General features: G+C 40.8%; 1 long non-coding RNA gene across 1 annotated transcript; it reads left to right on the top strand.

Moving 5' to 3' along the window:
• Positions 1 to 4,645: 4,645 nt before the first annotated feature.
• On the top strand, positions 4,646 to 10,231 carry LOC115178256 (uncharacterized). Its single transcript, XR_003872586.1, has 2 exons — positions 4,646 to 4,717; positions 9,365 to 10,231. It is a non-coding gene; the product is annotated as an uncharacterized LOC115178256 (long non-coding RNA).
• The last annotated feature ends 286 nt before the right edge of the window (positions 10,232 to 10,517 follow it).

Below are 10,517 nucleotides of genomic sequence, written 5' to 3'. Positions count from 1 at the left end.
TTTGCAACGAGACCATTAAATATATTTAAGACAATGGTAGAAGAGAGTGTAGTTCTGTTCAGTTTGGATTTCAGTTTATCGCTAACCTTATCACAGGGACTTCGAAGCACTAACTTACATCATCTGCATGCTGATCTTGGAATAAATTGACGATAGCAAAGATTCCATCTTTGACGACCCCACATAAATGGAATAGGTACTAGCTAGCTTAATAGTTAATATTTGCGCGCTAGCTCTGCATATTCAGCTAGTGTGTGTGCGCGATTGACTGGATTAACCTCACGTCAGTTACGTTCATTGAGTGCCTTTCAGACAGTAGACACGACCCCTCTGTTACCTTGCCAACTAAGGAACTGGCAGTGGATCAAACCATTGTGAGGCAAAGGGTGGGGGGGTCGCAATCTTTTGAAACTTAAAAATGCTCTATTAAGTGTCTATAATCAGCACAATTGCTTTCATTGCGTATTATTACTATTATTTAAATTACATAGTTATGTTTACAGTGATATATTGGGGGGACAAATCATATTTTTCCCAGGGTGGGGGGGTCGTTTCCCCCCCCGTCCCCCCCGGGATTCCGCCCCTGATATTACTCTTAGTGTTTTGAACATAATTATGTTTACCTATCTACTAGTTCATGTAAACGTAATTTGCTTGTTAAATTAGAAAATGTGTTAAATTGATACTGCACTAGGCTAATCTCCCGGAGCATGAGCTCACTAAACTAGACAGAGAAAGAAGCTTTGGTGAAAGGAGAGGAAGAAGCTTACAGAGTGAAAAAGGAGGAAGAAGAGGCTATCACATTGAAAGAAGAAGAGCAGGATATTACAGTGAAAGAGGAAGATGGGAAAAAGGTTGTCAGAGGAGAAGAGGAGGTAGAAGCTTTCAGAATCAAAAAGGAGGAGGATTCCGTAACATTGAAAGTAGAGGAAGAACCTTTTGGAGTAAAAGAGGAAGAAGAGGCTATCTCAATTAAAGAGGAGGAGGAAAACGTTTTGGGAGTGAAAAAGGAGGAGGAGGCTGAAGATCAGATTTTACTGTCTTAAAAACAGGGGCACAAACTATGCAGTTGTTGAACTAATGTGTGGTTTTAAAGGGGCATTCTACTGACGTTCTACACTTGAATATGTTGTTCAGTACTGTAGGAATTGTTTCAGGGGCAATCTGCCATTGGTACATATATTTTGGGGACTTTTAAATTAGATGTATTAAGTTCTCCATGTGGTCTACATTAAAGTTCCCCTCATCTAATATAACAGGATTTTAGCATCTTGGAGCATAATTTCTACTTAAAATATCAAAAGGCACCCATTTTGTGAAACTACCCTTTCACATTTGCAACACAAACATTATTTTATAAAATCATGATGAAGTGGCCATTTTAGGCCCTTTTTAGACATATTCATGCCTCTTGTAAGACCCTATGATTGCAATAGACGGTCATAAGTTCACAATCAGTTTGATGTTCTTGTTCACACAGGAGAGAGACATGACTATTGTGGATCCTCTGGGGAGCCTCAACAAATCAAATTCAAATCAAATTTATTTATATCGCCCTTCGTATATCAGCTGAAATCTCAAAGTGCTGTACAGAAACCCAGCCTAAAACCCCAAACAGCAAGCAATGCATGTGAAAGAAGCACGGTGGCTAGGAAAAACTCCCTAGGAAAAACTCCCTAGAAAGGCCAAAAACCTAGGAAGAAACCTAGAGAGGAACCAGGTTATGAGGGGTGGCCTGTCCTCTTCTGGCTGTGCCGGGTGGATATTATAACAGAACATGGTCAAGATGTTAAAATGTTCATAAATGACCAGCATGGTCAAATAATAATAATCATTGTAGTTGTCGAGGGTGCAACAAGCACGTCCGGTGAACAGGTCAGGGTTCCGTAGCCGCATGCCCTTCTAGACTCCCTCCGCCTACCCAAGGACGTCAGAGTACAAAAATCAATTAACCACCAGGTCAGGGTTCCGTAGCCGCAGGCAGAACAGTTGAAACTGGAGCAGCAGCATGGCCAGGTGGACTGGGGACAGCAAGGAGTCATCATGCCAGGTAGTCCCGAGGCATGGTAATAGGGCTCAGGTCCTCCGAGAGAAAGAAAGAAAGAGAGAAAGAGAGAATTAGAGAGAGCATATTTAAATTCACACAGGACACCGGATAAGACAAGAGAATACTCCAGATGTAACACACTGACCCTAGCCCCCCGACACATAAACTACTGCAGCATAAATACTGGAGGCTGAGACAGGAGGGATCAGAAGACACTGTGGCCCCATCCGATGATACCCCCGGACAGGGCCAAAACAGGCAGGATATAACCCCACCCACTTTGCCAAAGCACAGCCCCCACACCACTAGAGGGATGTCTACAACCACCAACTTACCGTCCGAAGACAAGGCCGAGTATAGCCCACAAAGATCTCCGCCATGGCACAACCCAAGGGGGGGCGCCAACCCAGACAGGAAGACCACGTCAGTGACTCAACCCACTCAAGTGATGCACCCCTCCCATGGACGGCATGGAAGAACACCAGTAAGTCAGTGACTCAGCCCCTGTAATAGGGTTAGGGGCAGAGAATCCCAGTGGAAAAAGTGTAACCGGCAAGGCAGACACAGCAAGGGCGGTTCGTTGCTCCAGCCTTTCCGTTCACCTTCACACTCCTGGGCCAGACTATACTTAATCATAGGACCTACTGAAGAGATGAGTCTTCAGTAAAGACTTAAAGGTTGAGACTGAGTCTGCGTCTCTCACATGGGTAGGCAGACCATTCCATAAAAATGGAGCTCTGTAGGAGAAAGCCCTACCTCCAGCCGTTTGCTTAGAAATTCTAGGGACAATTAGGAGGCCTGCGTCTTGTGACCGTAACGTACGTGTAGGTATGTACGGCAGGACCAAATCGGAAAGATAGGTAGGAGCAAGCCCATGTAATGCTTTGTAGGTTAGCAGTAAAACCTTGAAATCAGCCCTTGCCTTAACAGGAAGCCAGTGTAGGGAGGCTAGCACTGGAGTAATATGATCAATTTTTTTGGTTCTAGTCAGGATTCTAGCAGCCGTATTTAGCACTAACTGAAGTTTGTTTAGTGCTTTATCCGGGTAGCCGGAAAGTAGAGCATTGCAGTAGTCCAGCCAAGAAGTAACAAAAGCATGGATTAATTTTTCTGCGTCATTTTTGGACAGAAAGTTTCTGATTTTTGCAATGTTACGTAGATGGAAAAAAGCTGTCCTTGAAACAGTCTTGATATGTTCTTCAAAAGAGAGATCAGGGTCCAGAGTAACGCTGAGGTCCTTCACAGTTTTATTTGAGACGACTGTACAACCATCCAGATTAATTGTCAGATTCAACAGAAGATCTCTTTGTTTCTTGGGACCTAGAACAAGCATCTCTGTTTTGTCCGAGTTTAAAAGTAGAAAGTTTGCAGCCATCCACTTCCTTATGTCTGAAACACAGGCTTCTAGCGAGGGCAATTTTGGGGCTTCACCATGTTTCATTGAAATGTACAGCTGTGTGTCGTCCGCATAGCAGTGAAATTTAACATTATGTTTTCGAATGACATCCCCAAGAGGTAAAATATATAGTGAAAACAATAGTGGTCCTAAAACGGAACCTTGAGGAACACCGAAATGTACAATTGATTTGTCAGAGGACAAACCATTCACAGAGACAAACTGATATCTTTCCGACAGATAAGATCTAAACCAGGCCAGAACTTGTCCATGTAGACCAATTTGGGTTTCCAATCTCTCCAAAAGAATGTGGTGATCGATGGTATCAAAAGCGGCACTAAGATCTAGGAGCACGAGGACAGATGCAGAGCCTCGGTCTGACGTCATTAAAAGGTAATTTACCACCTTCACAAGTGCAGTCTCAGTGCTATGATGGGGTCTAAAACCAGACTGAAGCGTTTCGTATACATTGTTTGTCTTCAGGAAGGCAGTGAGTTGCTGTGCAACAGCTTTTTCAATTTTTTTTGAGAGGAATGGAAGATTCGATATAGGCCGATAGTTTTTTATAATTTCTGGGTCAAGATTCGGCTTTTTCAAGAGAGGCTTTATTACTGCCACTTTTAGTGAGCTTGGTACACATCCGGTGGATAGAGAGCCGTTTATTATGTTCAACATAGGAGGGCCAAGCACAGGAAGCAGCTCTTTCAGTAGTTTAGTTGGAATAGGGTCCAGTATGCAGCTTGAGGGTTTGGAGGCCATGATTATTTTCATCATTGTGTCAAGAGATATAGTACTAAAACACTTTAGTATCTCCCTTGATCCTAGGTCCTGGCAGAGTTGTGCAGACTCAGGACAATGGAGCTTTGGAGGAATACAGGAGAGAGACATGACTATTGTGGATCCTCTGGGGAGCCTCAAAAACATCCTGATGCTGATGAGGTGGAAAAGAGTCTCTACAGATCAGAATACCAGATGGTACAACTTGGTCTGGTCTAGCATACAGATTTCTCTGTCAGGGGCTGCGTTTCTGTAAAGCACTTTATGACATCAGCATCCAAAATGATATGTGTCTGTGTCCCCTCTTTATGGTTACCAGGACAACGCTAGCCCTTCCTCCCTCCCGGAGTCCCCGTGTCATGCCTCTCCCGGTAGCGCCTTACTGCTGGGTATGAAGAGGTTGTCTGTGCTGCTGGTGGACTGCAGGAAAACAACGGGGCTGAGTGGAACTGTGAGAGGAGGAGAAGAGAAGAAAGGATCAGATTTGACTCAGCAAAGTAAGTGCTGTAGTTTAGTTAGAACAAATAAAGTAGATCTGCCCACTGGTATCTGTTACCAGGACAACCAGCAGAGTTCTGTTAGTTGACATGAAGATAGACTGGTGGATATGAATGTCATGAATATCATAACACTGAAAAAAGATTCTGTCAATGAAAAGAGAGAAACCAATAGACCATAGAAAACCTTGATGAAAGTTAGCTTTAGAGAGAAAGTTTCAAGATGATCTGATGTAAGGTGCATGTTTTACAAAACCTTTCCCTAAAAACATGATGGATGTTACATTGTCTGTCCCAGTATACCCCCCTATCTTTACAAGAGTATAGGACACACAAACTAAACTCAAGACACTTCAAATTTGTATGTTTTGCTTCATTAACATCTGATCTACAGATATATTATTCTACACTACCGGTCAAAAATTTTAGAACACCTACTCATTCAAGGGTTTTTCTTAAATTTTACTATTTTCTGCATTGCAGAATAATAGTGAAGACATCAAAACTATGAAATACCACATGGAATCATGTAGTAACCAAAAAAGTGTTAAATAAATCAAAATATGTTTTGTATTTGAGATTCTTCAAAGTAGCCACCCTTTGCCTTGATGACAGCTTTGCACACTCTTGGCATTCTCTCAACCAGCTTCATGAGGTAGTCAGCTGGAATGCATTTCAATTAACAGGTGTGCCGCCTTAACCTCTCTAGGGGAGGTGGGACGAAATCGTCCCACACTATTCAACAGCCAGTGACAAATCAGAGCGCCAAATTTAAAACCACAAAATGTCATAATTCAAAGTTCTCAAACATAGGACTATTTTACACCATTTTATAGATACACTTCTCCTGAATCGAACCAGGTTCTCCGATTTCCAAAAGGCTTTACAGCGAAAGCAAAACATTAGATTATGTTAGAAGAGTACATAGACACAAAAAACCGCACAGCCATTTCCAAGCAACTTGCATGCATCACAAATACCCAAAACACAGCTAAATGCAGCACTAACCTTTGATGATCTTCATCAGATGACACTCCTAGGACATTGTTATACAATACATGCATGTTTTGTTCAATCAAGTTCATATTTATATCAAAAAACAGCTTTTGACATTAGCATGTGATGTTCAGAACTAGCATACCCACCGAAAACTTCCGGTGAATTTACTAAATTACTCACGATAAACGTTCACAAAATACATAATTATTTTACGAATTATAGATACAGAACTTCTTTATGCAATCGCTATGTCCGATTTTAAAATAGCTTTTCGGCGAAAGCACATTTTGCAATATTCTGAGTACATAACTCGGCCATCACGGCTAGCTAATTTGACACCCACCAAGTTTGGGACAACCTAAACTCAGAATTACTATTAGAAAAATTGGATTACCTTTGCTGTTCTTCGTCAGAATGCACTCCCAGGACTTCTACTTCAACAACAAATGTTGTTTTGTTCCAAATAATCCATAGTTATATCCAAATACCGCCGTTTTGTTCATGCGTTCAGGTAGCTATCCAAACGGTGACATGCGAACGCATTTCGTGACAAAAAAATTCTAAATATTCCAATACCGTACTTAGAAGCATGTCAAACGCTGTTTAACTTGTTAGGGCTAGGGGGCAGTATTGACACGGCCGGATAAAAAACGTACCCGATTTAATCTGGTTACTACTCCTGCCCAGTAACTAGAATATGCATATAATTATTGGCTTTGGATAGAAAACACCCTAAAGTTTCTAAAACTGTTTGAATGGTGTCTGTGAGTATAACAGAACTCATTTGGCAGGCAAAAACCTGAGAAGGTTTCATGCAGGAAGTGGCCTGTCTGACAAGGTGTTGTTGTTCTTGCTTCTGTTTATTGAAGAGTCAGGATCTTAGCTGTAACGTGACACTTCCTACGGCTCCAATAGGCTCTCAGAGCCCGGGAAAAACCTGAACGATGACGAGGCAGCCTCTGGCTGAAACACATTATCGCCTTTTCCAAGTGGCCCATCAGAGGACAAAGGGCTTAGGCGCGTGCCCGATTTGACCCCGTGCAGTATTTTCCTTCGGCTGTTTACCTAATTGCAGATTCCCGGTCGGAATATTATCGCGTTTTTACGAAAAAAATGGCATAAAAATTGATTTTAAACAGCGGTTGACATGCTTCGAAGTACGGTAATGAAATATTTAGAAATCTTTTGTCACGAAATGTGCCGTGCGCACGACCGTTATTTACCATTGGGATAGTGTCTAGAACGCACAAACAAAACGTCGCTGTTGGAACATAACTATAGATTATTTTGGACCAAACCTACATTTGTTATTGAAGTAGAAGTCCTGGGAGTGCATTCTGACGAAGAACAGGAAAGGTAATCAAACTTTTCTAATAGTAAATGTGATTTTGGTGAAGGCTAAACTTGGTGGGTGTCTAAATAGCTAGCCCTGTGATGCCGTGCTGTCTACTCAGAATATTGCAAAATGTGCTTCATCCGAAAAGCTATTTTAAAATCGGACATATCGAGTGCATAGAGGAGTAATGTATCTATAATTCTTAAAATAATTGTTATGCTTTTTGTGAACGTTTATCGTGAGTAATTTAGTAAATTGTTAGTAAATTCCCCGGAAGTTTTCGGGGGGTATGCTAGTTCTGAACGTCACATGCTAATGTAAAAAGCTGGTTTTTGATATAAATATGAACTTGATTGAACAAAACATGCATGTATTGTATAACATAATGTCCTAGGTGTGTCATCTGATGAAGATCATCAAAGGTTAGTGCTGCATTTAGCTGTCTTCTGGGTTTTTGTGACATTATATGCTAGCTTGAAAAATGGGTGTCTGATTATTTCTGGCTGGGTACTCTGCTGACATAATCTAATGTTTTGCTTTCGTTGTAAAGCCTTTTTGAAATCGGACAGTGTGGTTAGATTAACGAGAGTCTTGTCTTTAAATAGCTGTAAAATAGTCATATGTTTGAGAAATTGAAGTAATAGCATTTCAAAGGTTTTGAAAATCGCGCCACAGGATTCAACTGGCTGTTACGTAGGTGGGACGAATTCGTCCCGCCGGTCCTAGAGAGGTTAAAATCATAAAATGTTTATGCTACTTTTCTCGTAAAATAGCGATAATATTCCAACCGGGCGACGTTGTATTCATTCAAATGCTGAAAGAACAAAATGTAGTAGTCTCGTGAATGCGCATCTCAGTGTCACTTTCCCCAGGCTGACCACTCACAAATTCTGCTGCTGTTGTTTGCCCAGAGACAGCAGACACCCCATTCCACTTTCTGGCGGCTTTAGAGAGCCAATGGAAGCCTTAGAAAATGGCACGTTACAGCACAGATGCTGTATTTTCGATAGAGATGCAACAGAAGGACAACAAATTGTCAGACAGGGCACTTCCTGTATGGAATCTTCTCAGGTTTTGGCCTGCCATATGAGTTCTGTTATACTCACAGACACCATTCAAACAGTTTTAGAAACTTTAGAGTGTTTTCTATCCAAATATACCAATTATATGCATATCTGGGCCTAAGTAACAGACAGTTTACTTTGGGCACGCTTTTAATCCGGACATCAAAATACTGTCCCCTAGCCCAAAGAGGTTATTAACACTTGTGGTTACTACATGATTCCATATGTGTTTTTTAATAGTTTCGATGTCTTCACTATTATTCTACAATGTAAAAAAAATAAAGAAAACCCCTTGAATGAGTAGGTGAGTCCAAACTTTTGACTGGTACTGTACATTAAATTCCCTGGTAACAGCTCCAGTGGACATTCCTGCAGTCAGCATGCCAATTGCACACTCCCTCTGAGACATCTGTGGCATTGTTGTGTGACACAACTGCACATTTTAGAGTGGCCTTTTATTATCCCCAGCACAAGGTGCACCTCTATAATAATCAAGCTGTTCAATCAGCTTCTTGATATGCCACACCTGTCAGGTGGATGGATTATCTTGGCAAATAAATGTTCACTAACAGGGATGTAAAAAATTCTGCAATCTTTTTTTTCAGCTCAGGAAACATCCAACACTTTACATGTTGTGTTTATATTTTTGTTTATTGTAGTTACTATACAAATATTTAATCTTAGTATATACTTTACCCAAAATATGACATCAGCGATAGTCAAAATGTTGAAAACCTGTGAACGTCTAAATAAGAAATTGGTCCATTTAAACAGCATGTGTCGAACCCTTTCGGCAACCGGGAGATTTTTTTGATGTGCTTTGTTTCTTCGACGTAAAAGCAAGTTTTAGACTTCCACACAAAATTACTTATTTACTTATTCTATGTTTAAGGAAGTGTGTAGGTCGCATTCTGTATCATACAGCTATGAAAGTTATATATTCAGAACCACCTGCTTGATTGGAATCCAGCAACGTCTGTGTCTTGAACTGTCTAGTTGTTTGAGTGTCCCAGAACTGTTTCGTTTTTTTGTGTTCGGACTTGAATAAAATAAAATAAGTAATGTAAACATATCAGTAATTACCAGGAAGCTCTACAACATTTGTTTTAAAATCACACCAAGATTGTTAAAACTGGCCCCAGGTTATTGAGGGATCTGATTAGGATTTACCCTCGTAGCAATGCCGTTTTATCATGTGGAGGTTTCATTAAGGTCTCAATTATTTTTTTTTTACAACGCCTTTGGAAGGAGAAAGACCAGACTCGGAGGAACCAGAGCCAGGGACGTCCAAACCAGCAAGACGACACTAGTGTTCCCACTGTGGAAAGGGTTGTAACCACTTATGGGAGCTGAAACAACATGAGAATACACACAGGGGAGAAGCCTTACCACTACTCCCAGTGTGGAAAGAGTTTTAACCAGAAAAGCTACCTGAAAAAACATGAGAATATACACACAGGGGAAAAGCCTTACCACTGCTTCCAGTGTGGAAAGCGTTTTATCCAGTTAGGGGACCTGAAAACACATGAGAGAATACATATAGGGTAGATGTCTTACCATTGCTCCCAGTTTGGAAAACGATTTACAATGTTAGGGACTCTGAAAATACATGAGAATACAGTGGTAAGCATTTTAACAAATTAGGAAGCCTTAAACAATTGAGACTGCACACGGGAGAAGCTTAACCACTGCTCTCTGTGTGCAAAGCATTTGCCCATTTAGGAAGCCTGAAAGAACACGAGACTGCACAGAGTAGAAGGCTTACAAAATGCTCAGACTGTGGGAGAACATATTACTCATCACAGTCACTTAAACGTCATGAGAGAATCCACACAGGAGAGATGAATTACTTCTCCTAGCGTGTATATTGATATTTCACATCACATTGACTTAAAATTCATCATAGAACATTCACAGTGCTCCCATTGTCTTATATTGTTGACTGGGAATGTGTTTACTTGTTTTTACCATATGAAATTGAATTGTACAAAGTATACGCAAACATATATTTGTATGTTTTTATTAGGAAACATTAATTGAATATGGAGTATGTCAGTTTGAATATAAAGTAGATCAGATTCCATGTGTTTAAATGGTCCTTTTTTTAAACTCTGACAGCAAGAGTGTCTTGCCTCCAGCACCACAGATAATCAAGTGGTATTTGGATGTGATGCATTTGCTCCATTGTTTACATTTGCATTGTTGGCCCACTGATGATTTAATGAAATGAAAATGTTCTGACTCTGAAATGGAAAATGTTAATTGTATGTGTCCACATAACTGAGTATGTGACTAACCTTGTGAAACTTTCCTATCATAATCTCCTGTTCTTGGGAGTGTCTTCCTGCGTTGCAAACCAGCTGCAACTGCATCATTGTATGAATGAAGTCCCTCCCAGGAA

Source organism: Salmo trutta, chromosome 38, assembly GCF_901001165.1.
Source record: "Salmo trutta chromosome 38, fSalTru1.1, whole genome shotgun sequence".
Taxonomy (NCBI): domain Eukaryota; kingdom Metazoa; phylum Chordata; class Actinopteri; order Salmoniformes; family Salmonidae; genus Salmo; species Salmo trutta.
The sequence above is the reverse complement of the archived record's forward strand: the minus strand, read 5'-3'. Positions and strand labels throughout refer to the sequence as shown.